The following is a 24,224-nucleotide window of genomic DNA, read 5'->3' on the forward strand; positions in this document are numbered from 1 at the left end:
TGAACATGACCATACAGTCATGGGAAAAAATATTGGCACCCCTGCATTTTTATGAGATAATGCACCACTTCGCCCAGAAAAGTTTGGCTTCTTCAAGTAAGTTATGGCAAACTCCAATCTGGCTTTTTTATGCTTCTGTGTCAGCAGTGGGGTCCTCCTGGGTCTCCTACCATAGCATCCCTTTTCATTCAGATGTTGACGTATAGTGTGAGCTGACACAGTTGTACCCTGTTCCTGAAGGTCAGCTTGAATTTGTCTGGAAGTTGATCGAGGTCCTACAGCCACCATTTGAACAATCCTCCGTTGCAATATTTTATCAATTTTTCTCTTTAGTCCATGTCTTGGGTGATTAGCTACAGTGCAATGGGCTGTAAACTTCTCAACAATGTTGCGCACAGTAGACACAGAAACATTAAGATCTCTAGAGATAGACTTGTAACATTGAGATTGTCCATGCTTTTCCACAATTTTCACAATCCTAGTAATGCTGCACAATGTCCCCGTGCACATCTGGGTCAACATGAAACTGGACTGACAGTCCTAATTCTGCACAGTAATGCTGACATAAGCATTGTGGCAGGTAGGAGTGGGTTCCTAGCTACAGAAGTTGACTGAATACACACTGACCCCGTGCATAATAAACTTGCAGTGAAGGGGCGCAGTTTTGAATCTTTGCCTTTGGCATTGGATGACTTTGTCCTGGCAATAAGCTGAAAAAATGCTGTGGGACCCCACAGATTTAACACTATCACCTGCATTTTAAAAAAGGGCCATAGAATGAAGACCATGGTGTGTACCAACAGAGCAGACAGCAGAAAGTGATGTACACTCTTTCCATTAGAGACAGCCAAAAATGATGGACATCTAGTCATCACATATATATACGTTTGTTGGACATCACGTTACAAGCTGTGAGCATTATTATGGAGTTGACCCTTCCCCTCTTTTCAGCTATAACAGCCTCACTGTTATGGGAAGACTTTTCACAAGATTTTGAGATGCTTTGGTGGGAATTTGTGCCCATTCATCCAAAAGAGCATTTGTCAGTAATGATGTTGGAAGAGAAAACCTGATTGCATATGGCTTTCTGACTCATTACTAAAGTTTTCAGCAAGGTTGAGGTCAAGACCAGTCAAGTTCCGCCACACCAAACTTGTCAAACCATGTCTTTATGGACCTAACGCTGTGCATAGGGGTACAATAATGGTGGAACACAAAAGGGCATTCCCTAAACTGTTACCATAGCACACAATCTTCTAAAATGTCTTTGTATGTTAAAGTGTTAAAAGTACCTTTCATCTGGAAACTCCTAATGCTATCATTAAAGGAGTGCTCACATAGTTTTGGCTAAGCAGTAGGTGTGATGGTCAGGTGTCCAAAAATGTCTAGTCATTTTATGTAGTTAAAAGGTGAGCAAAATCCCAAATCCTTTCACAAAATACAGTCCAGTTTGCAGCTTTCCACAATAAATCTTCTACTAAAATCCTTATATGCCTATAATTTGATTGAGAGTTCTTGGGAATTTACAGCACATATTGCTGGAGAAAATCTCAGGTCAAATGAGTCATGGATTTATTTTCAAATTTATGGTTGTCCTAACTTCAGAAAGTTCTGGCAGTCAAGGAAAGTTTGTCATAAAAAGGCATTTAAAGGAGTTCATACTCCAGGTACTTTATTCCTCTTGTTTACATTCCAAGTCACTGGAGCTATCATTTAGTAAGCGTCTTGTCTGTGGATGTTGAATTATTTTATCAAATTGAATTAATTTACTCCAAATATACTACTTATTTTGCAAGAAACCACATTTCCTCAAGTGCATTTAGACCTTTTATCTAGTAAGAAGTACATTTTCTGTATCACAATTATTATTCCAAAAAAAACAAGGTCATTTCTTGGTGGAATCAATACAGTTTCAGCATTGTTAGGTCATGGAGCCCTCTGTCCTCTTCCAGTAAAGGTATTAACCAGATGTCATTGCATTTGACTTAGTCGTTTTAAAATGTCTTCGGTTTTTTACAGTACAGTTCATTCAGAGTTGAATTACGTAAACTCTGGTGCATTTTTCATTTACTAACAGATAATGCACAGTAGTAAATTTGAATCACTTCAGTTTAAATTTTAGAAAAAATCAGCTTAGAGACAAGACCTCATTATGATGGTCATCATATCAGTACTGTTGTGTTAGGAGACTCTGACCCTTCTACAGTGATCAGTTAAAGGGCAACTCATTTGTGCACATGTAAACATGTATAGGGTCTCACTATGTCACTCTTTTACATCTCTGACAAAGCCATTTAATTGGAAACATTTTGGGTTTTGTTCTTTTTCCTTTTGGGAGTGGGTCTTTTCTTTAATATTTGTTTATACACTCACCAGCCGCTTTATTACAGTATTTACACCTGTTCAATTGCTTGGTAACACAAATTGCTAATCAGCCAATCACATGGTAGTAATTCAATGTATTTAGGCATGTGGATGCAGTGAAGACCACTCGCTGAAGTTCAAACCCAACATCAAAATGGGGAAGAAAGGGGATTTAAGTGACTTTGATCATGACATGGTTGTTGGTGCCAGATGAGTATTTAAAAAAATGTTGATTGATAGGACTGTTGTCGGTCTGTAGCCAACCTGTCCTCGTTCCTCTCTTACCACCGGATCAGGGGAAATAAAGCTATTGACACAAAAACGTTATAAGCCATACTTAAAGGTTTATTATGGCATGTTAGGGGTAATATACAGTAAGAAAATAGGCATCTCTTAGTCAGGATAACCAATAAAGCATTACACTCTTATCAGTATGGAGTGGGAACATAGTCGCCTCTCGAATGAGGCCTATGCATCATATCTGTCCAACATTCTTTGTTGGTACAGTTATATAGATGATATTGTTTTGATCTGGGATTCTGATGTAGATTCCTTGGAGACATTTATGAAATTGCTAGATCAGAATAGCTGTAATCTTAAATTCACTGTACAACATGATCCTAATACCATTTAATTCCTGGATATATCTATTTTTATTCAGGAGGATGGGACCATAAGCTCTACATTGTATAGAAAGCCTACGGCAGGGAATATCATTCTCCATGAGGGGAGCGCTCATCCATAGCCACTTATTAGAACTATACCATATTCCCAATACCTACGGATTAGGCGTAATATTTCCACAGAGGAACTGTTTGAGAGGGAGGCTGTGGCGCTGAGGGTGAGATTAATAAGGAGGGGTTACTCCAAAATGATCCTTAAAAAGGCCTACAATAGTGTTAAACTACAGACGAGGCATACTTTGCTATTTGGACAGCGGGAAAGTACTTAGCAGACATTGACATCTATTAACTGATGACCCTATTATAAATAAATATATTTAGGACTATCCTCAAATTACATTCAAAAGATTTAGATCACTTAAAGACTGCCTTGTTAGGAGTCATTTCCAGGACATGCCACCCAATATTGAAGGGAAGAAGGGTACCTTCAAATGTGGATCATGTGACTACTGTCCGTGGATTTTGGAGGGGACATCTATAATTTTACCTTATGGGAGAACACACAGAATTAGACAATTTGTGGATTGCCAAACCAAAGGTGTGATATACATAATGTTTTGTAAACGTGGTACCTTTTATGTCGGTAAAACCATTAGAAATTTTTGGAGAAGGATATTTGACCATATCTACTATATTAGAAGAAATTTGCTCTATACACCTAAGACATGTGGCTCTGAAACATGGTCATAATATAGATATTATACAATATATATATATTTGATATAGATATAGATATTATATGATTTGCAGTCCTTGAAAGGGTTCTGGAGGATCCACTTGGTGTAAATTTTGATCGGAAGGTGCTGCAAAAAGAGGCTAGATGGATATATAGTTTAAAGGCAACCTCCCCTCCTGGCCTCAATGAGGCATTGAGTTATAATCCCTTCTTATAAAAATGGGTATTTTTAGAGCCATTGGTGTGGATATTCTGTGTGTTTGCTCGGTAGATATTTGATGACCCTCCACCATGATTATGTTATGGGGTTGGCTTACAATTATATAACCCTTGTTGCTATCATAAATCCTATTTGTGAGAACGGTGCTATGGGGCGTTAACTTTGTTGATTTATACAGATTTTTTGTTTAATCTTTGATAAATTATTCTCCACATTAATGTAACCTATGTCATGGAAGGGGTTTTTTTGGGGGGGTTTGCAGAACCTACTTGTGGTCTGGTCTGGATGGATTTTTGTGCCCTTGGCCTCTTTGTCATCTTCATTTATAATCCTATAGATTTCTCAAATATGGGGGAGCTGACTAATACAGTTAGTGCGACTCTGCCCATGAGATTGTAATAGATGTAGTTTGAACTATGTGGTGCTCCTGTCTTGCGCTTAGGGTTGCTCTTTAGGTGCATATGTTTGAGACTGAGGGGTTATTAAGAAGAATATGTAGGTGTCATGGCCGTCTTCTAGATGTGAGGATGCACTTCCACCCAAGAGCTGGTAAGGGTGGAAGCAGGAGCGGACTGACAACTCATGGGGCCCCCGGGCAATAGGGGATCATGGGGCCCTTGTGTCCTTGCCCAAACTCAAAAAAGCCTATGAAAAAGGTACCAGGGGCATCTCATGGGGCCCCCTACTGACCCTGGGCCCTCGGGCACTGCCCGAGTTTCCAAATGGTCAGTCCACCCCTGGGTGGAAGTGACGCACACGCGATGTGTGCCGATCGCGGGATGGGCGGTTCATTCCTATGGGATGAATCTGTCCGGCCTTGATCGATGACATAATTTAAATGCCCCGATAGATGATTGTTTTGGCGCCAATGGGGAAGGACGCACACAGCCGCTACACATTGATCTGGAGGTAGGACAGATACTAATTTGGGCAGGCATGTTGTTTGGAGTGGTTGGAGCTGGGAACAGTACTAATTACTGAATATGGCCACATATGTATGTGATTATAGGAGCCATTGCAGATGATCCTGGTGACTGACACTGAAGAGCTGTTGGACAAGCAGTTTAGTGATACTGCATAATTATTATTCGTGGGTGGACTTTTGCTATCTTGATCTTGATGCTGGGATTACCAGGTATGACTCTATCGATTTAAGGTTGAGTGGTATTGATGGAACGATGAGAAATGTGGATGTTCCCGCTGACTCTGTATTATTGTGTTTAGACTGCTCTGTGGAGAGTGTGCACAGAAAATATCGCATATGTTTGACATCGGCATGTGGATAGATTTGATGTCTGCTTTTTTTCTCAGTGAGTTACTTAGTGTGAGTCATGTTGGGGGAGTTATTCTTGTTCCCTTCCTTTTCTCCTCTTCTTTCCTCCCCTTTCTGTTTTAGGATGAAATATGATTATTTGGTCTATTTACAGAGCCTTACTATGAGGGGATTTGGCCATGTGTGCCGCTGTTCATCTATGACCATTTTAACCATTTTAACCACTGTGTGGATGCTGCTATCCTTTATTACCGCTCATGTTGACGTAAGTTTTTGGAGAAGGTTTCTGTTAGTAAAGTTTGTGTAATAATTACAATTATTTGAAATAATGTTTTGTATATATATGCATATATGTATCTTCCAGCTAGGGCATTGGACTTCTTTGCCTCCAACTCTTTCGGGGTCCTGAGGAAGCTTATAAGCAAAGCGCGTCGACCTCTCGAGGACTTTGATGTCATGACATATAATGCTGTAAACTATTGGGCTGACTAGCTAAAATACTGTTTTTATGGTAAATTTTTGGAAGATATGTTTCAATAAACATGTTTTTATACAACAATATGAGGTTGTCTGTTTTCTGTACCAGTAAAGTCCCATTTGGTGGGTTTTTTTTCTTTATCAGTATAGTTACGTGAAAAACAGAAACTGCAATAGCTGAGGTGCACTCTATTAGGTATATCCATTTACACAGAATGAAAGCACATTCCAGAGAAAGGAAACTTAAGCTGTTGCACATCTAAAATGGAGGAATTATATAAAATGAATGCCAGTTTAACCGCCTCTCTCATTTTGGGATGACGTCATATGACGTCCTCCCACTCTAACCGCGCATGAGCAGCTCCGGGATCACGCAGCGCAGTGATCGGTGGTTCGCTGTGTCCCTCGGACACAGCGGATCATCAATCAACGGAAAGAGCCGAAGATGTCGGCTCGGTCATGTGATCAGCTGTGTCCAATCAAATAGGGAAATGCCGGTTATCGGCATTTCTCTCCTCACGAGCTGTCACGCTGAAAGCTCGAGAGGAGAGGAGAGCCGGTAATCGGCATTCCTCGAAGGGGACATGTGAACTGATCATCAAGGCTTTGATGATCAGTGTAGCCCCAGAAGTGCCACCTGTTAGTGCCCATCAATGCCACCTGCCAGTGCCCATCAGTGCCTCATCAATGCCACATATCAGTGCCTGCCAGTGCACATCAATGCCACATATCAGTGTCCATCTGAGCTGCCTTTCAGTGTCACCTATCAGTGCCAGTCAGTGCCACCTATCAATGCCAGTCAGTGTCACCTATCAGTGCTGCCCATCAGTGCCACTTATCAGTGCCAGTCAGTGTCACCTATCAGTGCCAGTCAGTGCCACCTATCAGTGCACATCAGTGCTGCCTATCAATGCCTGTCAGTGCTGCCTAACAGTGCTAGTCAGTGCCGCCTAACAGTGTCAGTCAGTGCCACCTAACAGTGCCAGTCAATGCTGCCTATCAGTGCCATATATGAGTGCTGCCTTTCAGTGCCCATCAGTGATGCCTGTCAATGCCCATCAGTGCCACCTACTAGTGCCTCCTCATCAGTGCCCATCAGTGCCACCTATCAGTGCCCATCAGTGCAGCCTATCAGTGCCCATCAGTGCAGCCTCATTACCGCACATCAGTGAAGGAGAAAAATCACTTACTTACAAAATGTTATAACAATAACTAAGAAAAACGTTTTTTTTTTTCAAAATTTTCAGTTTTTTTTGGTTTGTTTATCAAAAAAATAAAAAACCCAGAGGTGATTAAATACCACCAAATGAAAGCTCTATCTGTCTCAAAAAAAATTATAAAAATGTCACATGGGTACAGTGTTGCATGACTGTGCAATTGTCATTCAAAGTGCGACAGCGCTGAAAGCTGAAAACTGGCCTGGGCAGGAAGGGGGTATAAGTGACCGGTAGGCAAGTGGTTAAAGATATATCTACTTACACTGATCTACTGGTATTTCCACACACAACCCTCCCTAAGGTTTACAGAGAATGGTCCAAAAAGAGAAAATATCCAGTGAGTCGCAGTTGAGTGGACAAGGTAACAGAAGAATGGGCAGGCTAGTTTCTGCGACATTCAGATGGTAGGGATAGAATTTGGTGTAAACAACATGAAAGCATGGATCCATCCTGCCTTGTACCAATGGTTCAGGCTGGTGGTGGTGGTGGTGGTGTAATGGTGTGGGGGATATTTTCTTGGCACTAGCAAGGTGTACCTAAAAAAGTGGCCAGTATATTGGTGAATGCAAGGACTCTTGAAAAATTACTATAGTGATAGGACAGGGATCACCTTAAAAATTGTTGGTCCATCTGAAAAAATTTGATAGCTGTATGCTCAATATGGTCCTGGTGGTCCTACTTCGTATCCAGATACAATATTCTTTTGCATTACGCTGTAAGTGGTGGTCTTATATACAGAGAGCACTTTCTATAGTCAGTCAAATTATTTACTTATTTTACAAGTTGATAGAATAAAGTGTTTTAAGGATCTAGTGGGATGGATGTGCAGTGAGAAAGCGCATCACCATTGCATTGAAAGTCCAAAGAGCAACTTGAAACAACAACAAATCAGATAAATAAATCAGAACTCTAGCTGAGTTTACAAGAAGTGGGTTGGATGATACTCGCCATGATTTAACCTAGAAATACTGTTTCTCTGAAGCTCTAGGTTAAAGTTCATTTTTGCAGCAAACCTTGCATTTTATTTTTCCAGACACAAGCACAAGGCAACATTAGAAAGAAATTATTGGGAGTTTTTTATTCACAACTTGAGTTTAACCCCTTGACGCCGATGTCACACAAATATGCAGCCTCACGGGACTGGGCTTTTTTCCGTGGGGCCGCATATTTTCATACTTGTCTTTGTGCTGGAAGCGCGCCGTATGGCATGCTCCTAGCACAAAGACCATGGTGTCACTGAGAGCCCTGGGTCCCGTTCTAACGATCGGGACCCAGGACTCCCGATTCCGGGTCACATGATTGCTGTGAAAGCTTCTGATTGGCTATCACAGTGATCAGTCACTGTACAGTCCAGCCCCCTTGTTTTTTTTCTCTCTCTATGAATGGAGAAGAGAGATACATTGTATCTCTCTAACTCCTGGCATAGAGAGAAAAAAAAGTTTGTAGAAAAAAAAAAAGAAGATAAATAAATATTAAAAAATAAAAGAAAAAATAAAGAAAAATACCTAGATCAAGGTTTGATCTAGTTCAGCGCCAGGGTTAGTGTTTGGGTCAAGGTCAGGGTAAAAGGTCAAGGTCAAAGGTCAGGATTTTTAAAAAAAATTGGTATCAGTGTCAGTTAGTGTCAATGTCAGTGTCAGTGTGTTTTAGGTATAAAAAAAAAAGACAAAGACAAAATGCGCACTATTGTTTCTGGGCTGTACTATGAGTACACACAACAAATAACATACATATATATGGTATCGCTGCGATCGTCAAGAGCTGGAGAATTTATTGTGGGTTGTTCTTTGGGGGTAGGTTATGGTAGTAACAAGAAACACACAGCTAAATAAAAAAATGATTTTTTTTTTACTATTTTGGGCCAGTGTTCCTTTGATAATAAAAAAAAATCAGGAGCCATCCATTACCGTTTACCACCAAATGAAAGCCCAATTTCTCCTGAAAAAACCAAGGTATAATCCACCTGGATGTACAAAGTAGTTGTGATGATATGTACGGGTTTACTAACACATGTCAACGTTGCAGAATTGTGCTTAGGCATTTAGATTTGTTTTACCCTTAAAACAACTTGAAGCAACACAGGGGAGATTTACTATTACTGGAGCACTCAATCTGGTGCAGCTGCTTTAAGCAATAAAACCTGGAAGCTGATTGGTTTCTATGCAGCGTTGCATCAGATTCTGCACTCTTAAGTTTTAGTAAATAAACCCCTCAGCAGGGGCGGACTGACATCTCATGGGGCCCCCGGGCAATAGGAGATCATGGGGCCCCTGTGTCCTTGCCCAAACTCAAAAAAGCCTATGAAAAAGGCACCAGGGGCATCTCATGGGGCTCCCTACTGACCCCGGGCCCTCGGGCAGTGTCTGAGTTTCCAAATGGTCAGTCCGTCCCTGCCCCTCAGTGGTTTATTTTTTAATTGTTTTAGAGACGTCTTGGTTCAGCACCTTATATTTTTCTGCTAAGGGTCCTTTCACATGGGCATTCCATTTTTTTCATCAGTTACGTCATGTTTTTTCAAAGAAAAAACTGATCAGTTTACATCAGTTTTTTCATCCATCTTCATCCGTTTACATCCGTTTTTCATCCATTTTCATCTGTTTTTTTATCCGTTTACATCCGTTTTTCATCTGTTCTCATCTGCTTTTTATCTGTTCTCATCCGTTCTCATCTGTTTTTCATCCGTTTACATCTGTTTTTTATCTGGTTACATCCATTTTCATCCTTTTTCAACTGTTTCAATCTGTTTTTCATTCGTTTACATACATTTTACATACTTTTTGCGCCTGTTCGTTTTTTTTTTACAGAAGAAAAATAGGATTTTATTCCGTTCAAAAAAATGGATGTTAACGAGTATGGACATTAACGGATGTAAACGGATGATCATTCGTTTACATCTGCTAATCCATAGAAATACATGGGTGTCTGTTTTTCATCCGTAAATGGACAGATGAAAAACAGACATATGGAACACCTGTGTGAAAGAGGCCTAAGAGGATATCACATAACTGTGAGATAGCAGAATGAGAAAGCTCAAAGTCAATGGGGTTGATTTACTAAATGTAAATATACTGTGTGCTGCAAGTGCAGTAGCTTTAGATCCAAGGAGAAGCTCTGAAATAAGGCAAAGCTCTGCTGATTTCTTTCATCCAATCATGTGCAAGCAAAAATTATGTTTTTTATTTTCCTTGCATGTTCCCTTCAGATCTAGAGCAACTGCACTTGCAGCGCACAGCCTATTTGCTTTTAGTAAATCAACCCCTCTGTCTGTATTTTCATTTAGAGCTTCTTTTTTTTTTTTACCCATTTGACAATACAATGTAGCTCATGCAGGAAAAATTATTTGCTTGTACATTCTGTTTGCATTACATTAACATAAGATCAAGTTTGGATTGCATGGGAACAAATTTGCATGACTGTTCTTACAAGTTTAATGCAAAAAACTCCAAATGTCAAATTTGGCATTATTTAAAAAAAAATTATAATAGTTTCCGAAGGTGCTTTTAAAAATATTCCTGGGAATATAAAAACCAGATAAGGCATGTACTGCATATTAAAATACAGGTGAAACAAGAAAAATTTGAATATCGTGCAAAAGTGCATTTATTTCAGTAATGCAACTTAAAAGGTGAAACTAATATATGAGATAGACTCATTACATGCAAAGCAAGATAGTTCAAGCCGTGATTTGATTCCACAATCTCAGAAAATTAGAATATTACATGCAATCAATAAAACAAGGATTGTACATAGAACAATATTGGACCTCTGAAAAGTATAAGCATGCATATGTACTCAGTACTTGGTTTGGGCCCCTTTTGCAGCAATTACTGCCTCAATGAGGCGTGGCATGGAAGCTATCAGCCTGTGGCACTGCTGAGGTGTTATGGAAGGCCAGGATGCTTCAATAGCGGCCTTTAGCTCTTCTGCATTGTTCGGTCTCATGTCTCTCATCTTGATCTTGGCAATGCCCCATAGATTCTCTATGGGGTTCAGGTCAGGTGAGTTTGCTGGCCAATCAAGCACAGTAATCCCACAGTCATTGAACCAGGTTTTGGTGCTTTTGGCAGTGTGGGCAGGTGCCAAGTCCTGCTGGAAAATGAAGTCAGCATCCCCATAAAGCTCGTCTGCGGAAGGAAGCATGAAGTGCTCCAAAATCTCCTGGTAGACGGCTGCGTTGACCCTGGACTTAATGAAGCACAATGGACCAACACCAGCAGATGACATGGCTCCCCAAAGCAACACAGACTGTGGAAACTTCACACTGGACTTCAAGCATCTTGCAGTGTGTGCCTCTCCATTCTTCCCCCATACTCTGGGTCCTTGGTTTCCAAATGAGATGCAAAAGTTGCTCTCATCAGAAAAGAGAACCTTGAACCACTGAGCAACAGACCAGGTCTGTTTTTCTTTAGCCCAGGTAAGATGCTTTTGACGTTGTTAGTTGTTCAGGAGCAGCTTGACAAGAGGAAGCCCATGTCCAGGATCCGTCTGTGTGTGGTGGCTCTTGATGCATTGACTCCAGCCTCAGTCCATTCCTTGTGAAAGTCCCCAACACTTTTGAATGGCCTTTTCCTGACAATCCTCTCCAGGCTGCGGTCATCCCTGCTGCTTGTGCACCTTTTTCTTCCACACTTTTCCCTTCTACATAACTTTCTATTAATGTGCTTTGATACAGCACTTTGGAAACATCCAACTTCTTTTGCAATTACCTTTTGAGGCTTTCCCTCTTTATGGAGGGTGTCAATGATGGTTTTCTGCACAACTGTCAGGTCAGCAGTCTTTCCCATGATTATGATTCCTACTGAACCAGACTGAGAGACCATTTAAAGGCTCAGGAACCCTTTGCAGGTGTTATGGCTTAATTAGCTGATTAGAGTGGGACACTTTGAGCCTAGAATATTGCACCTTTTCACAATATTCTCATTTTCTGAGATTGTGGATTTGGGGTTTTCATGAGCTGTAAGCCATAATCATCACAATTATGACAAATCACGGCTTGAACTATCTTGCTTTGCAAGTAATGAGTCTATCTCATATATTAGTTTCACCTTTTAAGTTGCATTACTGAAATAATGCTTTAATAATTTGCAATAACATAATGACTGGATAAAAAGTAGTTATAAATTGTGACTAAATAACATTTCATCTGCAAAAGCTATGTGCTTCAAACACATTTGTCATTTTTTTTAACAAATAAAGAATAATTTTCCATTTCTTTCATCTTTTGTTACAACTTAGTGTTGTTGGTCTCTTGCAGTCTCTTTGCAGCCAATTCTTGCCTCATACAATTCATACGATATTTTAATTTTTTGAGTTTCACCTGTATATATGCTGCTGTGTTTTCAGATGGGCAGAATTTGGAGCTGGTCTTGCAGGACTGGGAAGAGAGAGCTGTAACAGACTTGCACTTATTATTGACATGTCTTCCAACTTTCTGAGATCAAAATTTAGAGCACAATATTTAGGCATATTCTACTCTTGTCACAAACCCAATCACATGAAAGATTAAGAATTAAACTGCACAAAAAATGATCAGTTAAAGAGAATTTATAGAGCTTTTGTATTAATTTTTTGTTTAAAATAAAATAATGGATATATGTAAATTGAGTAGTTATTTATCTAGCCAGCAGGTGGAATTTTAGTCTCCATTTTACATATTTCCTCCCCAGCTAACCCACAGTACTCTCAGAATCCTTTGTAATAAAGGTTTATTTCTAAAACAAATACTTTCTTTGTAGTACCAAAAACAGATAAGCAGCTTAGAAATTTACAAACTTTAAAACTATAGTCTACTAGTGTTTCTTACCACTGCTTTAATAACACTGTTCAACAGGTAAAAAGTTTTGGGCATAAAATTAGCTAATCTTACATAATTTTGGGGTGCTGAAAACGAAAATGACCCTAAAAAATGTTGATTGGCTCTAGTTTCCATGATATATTCACCCATCTAATGACGTAAGCCATTCAAAATTATGATGCAACTTCAGCTGCATATTGCGCAATTGATACTGGTGACCAATAGAAAATTGCATGTATACTGGGATGATGCAATATTAGCCTTTAATTGCATCACTTCACTGCATAAAAGCTGCAGTATCTGTAGCTGATTGTAGTTCGACAGCGTCTTTACATTTTGTTTTATGCTTATATAGGCTACTCAGTAATGCCTCGAACTTGTGTGAATAAAGCAGATAATTTCTGCTATATCTGCGGTGAAATAACTTTTATCTCACAAAAAAGGAGGATAACAGGAATGATTAAGAAAGCCTACAACTTGTATTTTGGCTGCAAGATAGAAGACCAGGACAAGAGCTGGGCACCACATATATGCTGCAATTCTTGTGGGACGGCACTGGAGCAATGGTTGAATGGAAAAAAGGCATCTATGCCTTTCGCTGTGCCAATGATTTGGAGAGAGCCAACAGATCATGTTAGTAATTGTTACTTTTGTATGGTGCCTCCAACAAAAGGGCTAAATAAGAAGAAAAAGTTATCTGTGCACTATCCAAATATTCCATTGGCAATACGTCCAGTTCCTCATGGAGAGGGGCTACCATTTCCTAAACCACCAGAATCCTTCGTGGTTGAGTCAAGTGAGGAAGAACCTGAAGCGTGTAGTCATCAACCGTCAACCTCACATGACCCAGACTTTCTTCCATCCACACCCACTGAACCACACCTCATTACACAAGTGGAATTGAGCGATCTTATCAGAGACCTGGATCTTCCCAAGAACAAGGCAGAGCTTTTGGGGTCAAGACTACAACGGTGGAATCTCCTAGCAAGTGATGTTCGTACGTCTTTCTACCGTCATCGTCAGAAAGATCTGATCCCGGGGGCGTGTCCAAGATGGTGCCGGGAGCAGACATTTCTCCCTGAAGCTCCGGCACCCTGATCCTCCATCCGTTGCCATCCGGGGCACGGAGGCCGCCCACAGCGGATCCCTGGCTGCCCAGACTTCACCTGACATCCGAGGAGGGGTGTCGAGTTCCTCTGCCCCTTCCCTGAGCTTCTGGGGCGCGGGGTGGATTGAGGCCTACCGCGGCGTGTGAAGCCGCGGTGTTTCCTAAATCCGCGGCCGGAGCGGATCGCCGCCGCGGTCGGATCGCCGCACTGCCGCCTTGCCCACTGGCTTCTGCACACAGGTCAGCTGTTGGGACAGGCTGGGTGGGTTCCCCTGATCCTCCTGGTGGCCCTGTGAACTATACTATATCCCTGCAGAATCCCAGCAGGATACTGGGGATCTGAACTGCTGCAGGCATGGTGCTGGATGGGGGAAGGTACTCTTCTTAATAACCCCCTTCCGCAGTGAATAAATCAGGGGTGTCTGAGATATTTTCTGGGTAGCCTCTACACAGTCTGCATACCCGGCCTATATACCATAACCATCTATATTTCATTGACTGTAGCATTTTGTTGAACCTTCTGTGAATACCTCCCCGGTGGGGGACACGTACACGAGCCAAGGAGGAAATGCCAGAGTGACCTCCCTGTGCCGTGCCACCGAGACATTTTTCTCGGCCATTGGGCTTTTACACCCTAACATATCACTTCAATAGTCTGAGGGTGCTTTGGAAATCTGTGGACCACTTTCGGCAATGCACCGCACTCCCCGCACTAAACTTAAACACCGGGCCCGACAGAAATCCCCTTTACAGGGCCACGTCGCTAAGTTGATACCCAGCCCGCCTGAGCCTGATGAAAACACCCAACTTCCAGGTGACCCTGAGTCTGACGGCGATAGTCAGCGGCTGATTCTCTTGAACACAATCCCGAAGCCTTGCTACACAAATTTCGTGCTATAGTGCGAGAAGAGATTACTGCTGCCTCACGTAAATTATCTTCTGATCTGGCAAGAGGCCTAAAGGAGTTGGGTCTTCGCGCCCACCAATTGGAACAACGTATGGATCTGGCGACTACAGTCTTGGAGGGTCACGAACAAGAAGTGGAGGGTTTACATACTGAGCTGGACACTTTGAAAGAAAAGTTGGAGGATGCTGAGAATAGAGCTCGCAGGGATAATCTCCGCATCCGCGGAATCCCGGAGGCAATCACCGATTTGCAGGGCACTGCAACTGCTCTTTTCCAGGAGCTGGCCCCTGAGATTCCTATGGAACGCCTGGAGTTTGATCGTATCCATAGAGCTCTAGCCCCTAAACCCACGGAGGGTCCTCCCAGAGACATTATTATTAAATTTCACTTCTATCGCACTAAAGAACGTCTACTGCAGGCGGCTCGGAATCGTTCGGTCCTGGAGTTTCAAGGTCACTCTGTCCATCTGTTCGCGGATCTGTCCCCAGTCACGATTGCCAAACGTCGTACCCTGAGACCTTATCTTCGGATCCTTCAGTCAGCTGATATCAAGTACAGATGGGGCTTCCCTTTCAAGCTTTCATTCTCCTTTCAAGGTCATCAATTCCAGGTTTCTTCGCCAGCGGAACTTCGGCGTCACTTTCGGGAGCTCAACTTGGAGTTACCACAATCCCAGAGTGAGGAGACTTTAATATCTACGCGTCATCGAAATTCCCAGTCTCCACGTAAATCTCCTCCTAGTCAGAGTGGTTCACAGGCTCTTCGATCCCTACAGGCCCAGCGCTTTCAGGAAATCTCTGCGACTTGATGTTTAGAAGCTGACAGTCAGTATGTAGCTTAGTCCCATGTGGTTTTTTTTTCCCGCCACTTTCTAGACTTGAATCTAGATCTGTTCAGGGATATCATATTTCTGTGTGCCTTATCTCTCCCAATCAAGAGTAGATGTTACTTTTCTCTGCACTGATTGGTTGAGATCTCTATTGTCCTGCGAGTTTTAGATTGCCTATTCACAGGTGTATTAGCCTTAGTTGTTTGTATAATGTTTATATATTTTATATCAATGCCGAGTTGTTCCGGTGGATGGTCGTGTCCCCCATCGAGCTGGCTAGCGGTCTGGTCTTCTGTCCCGCCCGCTACCTAGCCTTTATGTGGGTGTTTTACCCACAGTTGATTACTATATTGTTTGAATCAATCTTCATGTTTTACAGATATCTTGCTTGTATATTAAAGGTCTTCTTGTCCTCTCCTTTCTTCTTCGTTTCTTTCTCCTTGTCCTTTGTCATGTATGTCTTGTGTTTTTGTAAATGTTTTTTTCCAGGGCTCCCGGGGATCGTGGTGGATTTAATCTTCCTTTTTTTTAAATCTCCATGTCGTTGAACTGGTTATCATTGAATGTCCAGGGAATGAACTCTCCACAGAAACGGGTAAAGATATTTAAGTTTCTACGGGCTCGCCAAGTTGACATTGCTTGTTTGCAAGAAACCCACTTCTCCACTACTTCTGCCCCAAAATATTTTGATGCACGTTACCCTCAGATATTTCAAGCTACTGGTCCCACTAAACAGAGAGGTGTATTAGTTGCCTTCCATAGCAAAACTCCATTTGTCTGTGTGAAGCGTACTGCTGTTCCCAATGGCAGATACCTTCTGCTCCAGGGCACAATTCATGGCATAGATGTTACCATAATGTCCTATTATGCTCCTAACGTTAACCCCGGACCTTTTCTGTCACATCTATGTTCTCTCCTGGCCACACATCAAAGGGGTACGCTTCTGATGGCTGGGGATTCAAACTTAGTGCTAAATCCTGTACTAGATAAATATCCAGCGGAACGCTCTGACCCCTCCACATCAGCGAAGTCCTTTGCGCGGACGTTAGTTACCCATGATCCGGTGGATTTATGGCGTGAACTTCATCCTCAGGGGAAGGACTACACTCATTATTCACACCCTCATCATTCTCATTCCAGAATTGACCATGCCTTCGTTTCACGTAAACACCTCCCTTTGGTTCGTTCTATTTCTATCCTAACAGTCCCATGGTCAGATCATGAGCCTATTTTGGTAGTATGTCGATCTCTCCTATGTAGGCCGACTTTCTCTTCATGGATAATGAATGACTCCTTGCTTTCACTGAAGGAGATTCAGACGGAGTTACATCGTAAATCTCAGGAATATTTTCAATTAAACTCGGGTTCTGTCTCTTCTTCAGTAACATTGTGGGAAGCGTACAAGGCGGTTCTTAGAGGACATATTATCCATATAGCTTCAAGGCGCAAGAAAGAAAGACAGCTTAAACAACGTCAGTTGGAATTGAAGTTAGCTTCCGCGTCAGCCCAGTTTAAGCAGTCACCTTCCCCGTCAAATCGTAGACTGTTGGATCAGACTCGTTTAGAATTGGATCTGTGCTTAACAGATGAGGCTGAGCGCTCCTTACGTTGGACTCGCCAGAAGTGGTATAGTAAAGCAAACAAACCTGACTCCATGTTGGCCCGTAGATTGCGCTCTTTTGCGCAACACCCCAAACCGATATCTTTATGTACTCGTCGCAATACCCTTACGAGTAACCCTGTAGCGGTTTTAGAGGAGTTTCGGCACAGACTAGCTAAACTTTACTCTGATCCCACCCGGGCTGACCCTCAGTCTATTTCTGATTTTTTATCTAGTTTGCCCTTACCTACTTTAACGGCGGCCCATAAGGATTTGATGGACCGTAATATCTAAGTATCTGAGGTTTTGCAATGTATAGCAGAACTGAAAACGGGCAAACACCCAGGCCCTGATGGATACACGGCACTATATTATAAGAAATTAGCTGATGTGCTCGCTCCCCACCTTGCCGCTATGTTTAATGCGGTGAAGGGAGGTTCAAATTTTTCCCCGGACTCCTTAACTGCTAATGTGGTTATGATCCCTAAACCGGATCGAGATCACTCTTCCTGGGCTAATTATAGGCCTATCTCTCTTATCAATATCGATATGAAGATTCTTACTAAGATTTTGGCTACTCGATTGAATTCCTTCCTTTCTCGTCTGATTAAAAAGGACCAGGTGGGATTTGTTCCCCACAGGCAGGCCGGAGATGCTATCACACGTATTTTACAATTGCAACATTTGGCCCATACCCGTAAAATCGACATGATGCTCTTATCCTTAGACATCAATAAGGCCTTCGACACTTTATCCTGGCCGTATCTCCTGTCGGTCCTCCACAGCTTTGGCTTTGGCCCTTCCTTCTTACGATGGATCTCTTCGCTATATACATCCCCTCAAGCGAAGCTTAGATACTATGGATTTGAGTCTTCTACGTTCTCGGTTGCCAGAGGTACTAGACAGGGCTGTCCGCTTTCCCCTTTACTTTTTATTTTAGCCCTGGAACCGTTGGCAGAAGCCATTCGTATACATCCTGATATTAAGGGAATTGATGTAGCAGGCTCCCAGCATAAATTGTCGTTGTTTGCTGATGACATATTATTGTCAATATCGAACTTTTTTTTTCTTTTTAATGGCTGAACTGGATAGACTTCTGTCTTTTTTCAGCCAGACTAACTATGTTACTATGTAATACTCTGATGACATCAACGTGGTAAAGCTTATAAAAGATTTAATTGGGTTACCATCTATTTTATTATGAAACTGCTCGGCATTTAAATGGTACTTTTACATACACACAGGTTTGTAAATCAGATCTCAAAGATGGGGAAAAGAAGGATCAGGGGATTTGGATCTGAAGGAGGAACTGTCCCTACAAATGAAGGACAGTTGGAAGCTATGATGTTCTCTTAGACCTTCTCCAATATTATACAGGAAACGTATGTGCATAGACGTTATTACCTTTGTTCAAAAAGCAGTACTCAAGCCAAGTTCACAGTGTACTCTAACAGAAACATATGACAATGAAAACATGGTGACCTTTATAGTCTGAAGGCTTTTCAGTTCAGAAGACATATTTTGGTAAATGGAATTTAATCAGCAGCCAGTGTATTTTGAGTGAAAGGAGGCAGCATGCTTCCCGCAGCTTTTGTCTGTGGCATATCCTTGTAAAGATGGCTTTTTGAACTGTCTTAGATAGACCCTACCAGCTTCATGTTTACATCAAAACTCAGAGACAGACCCTTGTGTTTTTTGTTTTTTTTTTAGTTGTTTTCCATTCATTTTTGCACACAACTAAATAAGAATTGAAAAATGACCCAATAAAAAATTAAGTTCTTTATTAAACTTTATATGCAAACAGTATACAGTAATCAATAAGCTTTTATTGTGTTATATGATTTTATTTTAATAATTATTAACTTGTTTTTTTATATACAAGGGCACTGACTTGATTAGGTTATATAGCAGTGACAATAAAAAGAAGTCTTAAAACTTACTTAAAAGAAGTATAAATTCACTTTTAAGAATAATCTTTTCCTCCACTCCCAAGTACTCCTCATCACTATTACTCCTATAAATCATACTTTACATTGGTAGTCTGACCCAGGTAGAGGTTTACAGTGGGTCGATCTATTATTTTTCTCTCCCACATACTCTAACCCAGTGTTTCTTTACCTTTTCAACATAAAGGAACCCCTGAAATAACTTTCTGATCTCAGGGAACCCCTGCAAAAAAAAAAATACAATATTTACAACTCTGGCATTCTCATGGGGGTGAAGAAGTCCAGAAGAGTCTGAATCGAACTATCAAAATCACCCAGGGATTCTGGCATTTTTGCATCCAAACTTGGCAAAATGCCTTAGTCTGGCTCCTACTGGGATCGCTGGGATGGCCTAGCATCAAAAGGACTTGGTGGTGTCCTGCGGGTTAGGTAGAGCCCTTTGTTTGTGGGCCTTCAGAAAAGTGGATTGTGTGCTTCTCCAGGTCTTTCTTGAGTCTCTGCCCTGTCTGGACTGCCTGTAATCTTTGCCCCTGAACTGCTGAAATCTTGACGTAAATCCCCTGGTATGTCTAGGTCTTCTGTCTTGGGATAACAGACTGATATTCCTCCTCTAACATGGGAAGTGACCTTTTCCATCCTATCTCCAAACAGTGCTTTGCCGTCGAAATGGATTTTACACCAATTTTGTTTTGACGCCATTTCGACCACCCACGGCTTCAACCATAAGGCCCGCTTTGCCAATACGGTATGCAGCATCGATATTGCAGAAGATCTTATTGTATCGATAGCTGCTTCACCACTGAAGTTGGCTCAGAGCTTGAGTTCATCCAGAGCCCTGACTATGTCTTCCTTGGGAACTCCCTGTTGCTGCCTTTATGTTGTCCGTCCATACTTGCAAGGCATTGGAAACGGATGTCAGAAAAATCACTGGCTTGCAGGCATTTCCAACCATCTGATAGACCCTCTTTAGGTCAAGATCTATTCGTCTGTCTAGGGAGTCCTTAAATGAAGTTGAGTCATCCATAGGTAATGTTGTTATGTTCTTTTCTAAGCGGACCACCGCTGCATCCACTACCAGTGGACCATCCAACATTCTGGAGTCTGCTTCTGATAGCGGATATAGCTTTCCCATGTGATTGAGAGAAAATCTTTTCTCTGTCTTTTTCCATTCTCCTTTCTTAACATCCCTGATTTCATCCATCAGAGGAAAGAAGGAGATTTGCTTTCTAAGAAATGGGAAGTAACTCTTTGATTTTTTTGCCGGGGAATCAGCTTCTTCTCAACCAATGGCAAGCTTGACTGCCTGAACATAAGGCTGAACCAGGTAAAAACTAAAGCCTGAGGGATCGAATTCATCTGAGGAATCTCCTCCTCCTAATTGTCTAGACAGCCAGTCCACTACACGGTGAGAGGATTCGTCAGAGGATGGGCCTGGTAGTAGCATGTCTGTTGCCTCTTCCTGAGGAAGCTGCGGTGATAGCTGCGACGGATTAGCTGCTACTAGTTCTGCAAAAGAATCTTTGATAACTTTTTTTAGTAGGTCCACAACCTTCTGGCTCTCTGCACCTCTTTCCACTGCATAGTCCCTGAAACAGTCTCAACAGACTAACTTGTCCAGTAGAAAGGCGGCTCCAAATGCCTGGCATTTTTTAGGTCTAGGACTTGGGGAGCGTAAGGATCATTGTCTTTTGGCAGAAGAACGTACCCCAGTCGAATGGTATCTGGATCTGGAAGATCGAGCTTGGCTCAGGCTGCCTTCGTTGGATTCCTCATGGCGCCTGGATGTTCTCTTGGACCTCTTCTGGCGTACAGGGCTGAAATACATAAATGTTACCCAGCCGGAAGCCCTTACCTTTGAAATAGAGGAGGGTCTTGCTCGGGCAGCAAATGGCTCATCTTAAGCAGAGGGCAAAAATAGCAGCTATAAAGCAGGAAGAGGATTAGATTACTGCATTTTTTTTTTTAAAGGAAATGATAAAAGAGGGTGCATAGGAGAGAAAAAAAAGAAGAAGACTTACCACAGGTGAATACTGATGGTATCTCAGCAAGGTCAGCCTCCACCTAAGCCGCAGGGGGCCACACTAAAACTCCTGGGATTAATTAGTGAAAGTGGAGAGGAAATGGGAAACAAACTCCCCCCCCATCCTGGAAAAAAATAGAATTCAAGTAGCTGATTTGCCCATATCCATAGCTTCCCTCCGCACTGCGCATGTGCCAACTGGTATCTTTTGGCCTGCCCAGTCATGTCGGGTGACAGCGCGTGCGGGAAGTCAATGGCATGCAAGAAAGGCCGGAGAGGGGAGTGGACCAGCTCTATAGAGATAAAAAAGTATAGACAAGCACAGGATTGACAGACAGGTAAAGTACCTGGGGAGAGAGAGAGAGGAATCACAGCAACGAAAAGGCAAGGGTGAAGCCATAAGTGGGAGACTGAGAGACACAGAAGGGGAGTAGGTAATCGCATGGGAAGCCATTGAGGAGAAAGAAAGGACAGGAATAGCTGCTCTCTCTGTCCTAAGCACCAGCGAACACTGAATATTGGCAGATATAGTGCTTCTGGATAAGAGACAACTGCTACTCCAAAAGACCCTCAGAAGGGACTCCCTACCTTATACGTGCATTTAGCTGCCCAAGAGTAGAGACTGCGACTGGGAGGGGCTGTCCCCAGGCGGAAGCTGCTCACGGCAGAGGTAAGGACGACCGACTTACATTCATGAGGAAAAAAAGGAGAATGCTGGGGGTTCCTTAATCTTTTCTTGTATATATTCACTGGTCCTGAGGGAAGAGTCTAAGGCGGAGCTTATCGCAGGTATGCTGCCATGGGAGCACCAGGAAAAAGTTTTGCCTGTAGTTCTACTTTAAAACATTATGTTTAAAGTTTATTCCTTGTTTTTTTCACAAATGTTAAGCAATTTTAATGACTACTGCCTATGATCTACAACATAAAGCCAGCAAAAAAGGGAAAAGCAGCACCATCTAAATGTAGCAAAACAGCAGACATTTTATCGTGGCAAATGACAAAAGCAGGATGAGAGACAGCGCATCTCACGTATCAAACACCGCTCAGTGTGCTCCGGTCTGGATTCAGGCACCTCCACCGCTATGGCCAGCTATGCTGGTATCTCCCAGAACTCCCTACTCAGGAATGATGTCACTTTTTGGGCAGCAGAGCAGTGGGCATGGCTACTTTTTCAGGGCATGCATGCTCCTTCGTTAGGCATTCATCTTGTTTAGCACAATATACTGTTTGGGGGGGGTCATTTTTCATAACCCCCCCCCAAAAGAGGGCTACACATACTGCTCATTCACATCAGTCCCTGCCCTCACAAAGCTTACAATCTAAGATCCCTGTCTCATATATACACACCCCAGGGGTGGATTGACAACTAATGGGGCCCCCGGGCAATAGGGGATCATGGGGCCCCTGTGTCTTTGCCCAAACTCAAAAAAGCCTATGAAAAAGGTACCAGGGGCATCTCATGGGGCCCCCTACTGACCCCGGGCCCTTGGGCAGTGCCCGAGTTTCCAAATGGTCAGCCCGCCCCTGACACACCCATACTAAGGACAATTTAGACAGGATCCAAGCCGTCTTTGGAGTACTTGAGGAAAACCAGAGTACTTGGAGGAAACCAGAGTACTTGGAGGAAACCCATGCAAGCACAGGGAGAACATGCAAACTCCATACAGGTACTTCTCTGGTTGGATTTTAAACCAAGGACCCTAGTGCTTGAAGGCAGAAGTGCTAACCATGCAATTGCTGATCGTTATAAATGGGTAGCTCCCTAAACCAGAATGACCCACACCCAGAACTAACCTACAGTGACTGAAGTCAAAATTGCCAACCTGCTTGCTTGTTTTGGGTCAATGACCCAACAAATAGTGAAGCCACAGAATGGCCATGACACGGAACTAACAAGTTGTTCAAATAAAGTCAGCAGCGGCAGGAGGTGGGGTGCAAACCATGAAATGAGGATATTTCAGTTATCCAGCTGCATATTTGTGTTATCCTGTATTATTAATAACTCACAGCACTCCCTGTATTCAGGACAAGGCAACGCTGCCTGCCAGGCGTGTAATAACTCTTGGTGTTTTTGTTCTGTCACTTTGTTCTGCTCTTTGTCCTTTTCCTGGGAAACTTTGGATGACTGGCTTGCTGGAACTCTTCCTGGGATGTATGATGTTAAGGTAGTATTAAACCCTCAGTGTTTTCAGTTTAACACATTGAGCACAATAAAGTAAACATTCCCCAGTAAACTACTTGTGAAATTTCCTACCTGTGCTCTTGCAGTTCACAACTTTCAATGCTGCCACTTCCAGTTCTCTAATTGCTGCCTCCCTGAACTCCTGTTCTTGGCAGGAAAGAGTTAACAGTGTACAGTGCAGTCTCCAGCCAGTCAGTTAGCTGAAGAAGTGAGGGGGGGGGAGGCACAGGGAAGGACCTTGACATCCTAGGCTATGAGGCTGTGTGTTTCTATTGATGCACACAGTGTAGGGAGACACAACTCTAATCCCTGCGTGTAAGGGTGACTCCATAGGATGCTGAAAGATAAAGGAGCCACCCTGAAACAGCAAACCTGGGGCAGTGGTCATGGCACCAATTTAAAGTGAAACATAGGCAAGGATTAAATGATAAAGCAGTTGCATACTCAGTAAGTGATTAAATCCGCTCCTGAAAGAGCTTAAAGTGGAAGAAAGGTCTCTTTTTTAAATTTTACCTACAGGTAAGCCTTATTAAAGTACTGTAAATATCTCCAAAACATGCACCGCTTAGGAGTTATTTACTTTTGTAGGGCTTTCACCAGCGCATGCGCACTGCAGCACACCGTGCAGAGCCATGCCACTGCCGAAACTCCCACGTGCATGCACGGGAGTGACGTCATCATGGCTTGGCCAGCCAAATGGCCGCAGCCCATGAACCTGGAAGGAAGACTAGAATAATATGGAGGCCTCGGGGAGCCGTGACAGTATTCGACTGGAGGGCTTCGTTTTCAGGTAAGTCTTTCATACTGTGCTAGTATGCGATGCATACTAGCACATTATGCTCTTAACTTGCAGGGAGAATTATCTTAAGGTTTTTTTTTTCAGTTTACAACCGGTTTGAAAATGAAGCAAAATGTATTGTATACCTCA

The 24,224-nt window shown here is 42.4% G+C and overlaps 1 pseudogene; it reads right to left on the reverse strand.

Moving 5' to 3' along the window:
- Nucleotides 1-19,491: 19,491 nt before the first annotated feature.
- On the reverse strand, nt 19,492-20,990 carry LOC149454603 (uncharacterized; annotated as a pseudogene).
- Between the last annotated feature and the right edge of the window lie 3,234 nt (nt 20,991-24,224).

The sequence above is a fragment of the Staurois parvus genome, unplaced genomic scaffold, assembly GCF_062004578.1.
Source record: "Staurois parvus isolate SC_StPar_1 unplaced genomic scaffold, SC_StPar_1.0 ptg000422l, whole genome shotgun sequence".
Classification (NCBI taxonomy): Eukaryota; Metazoa; Chordata; class Amphibia; order Anura; family Ranidae; genus Staurois; species Staurois parvus.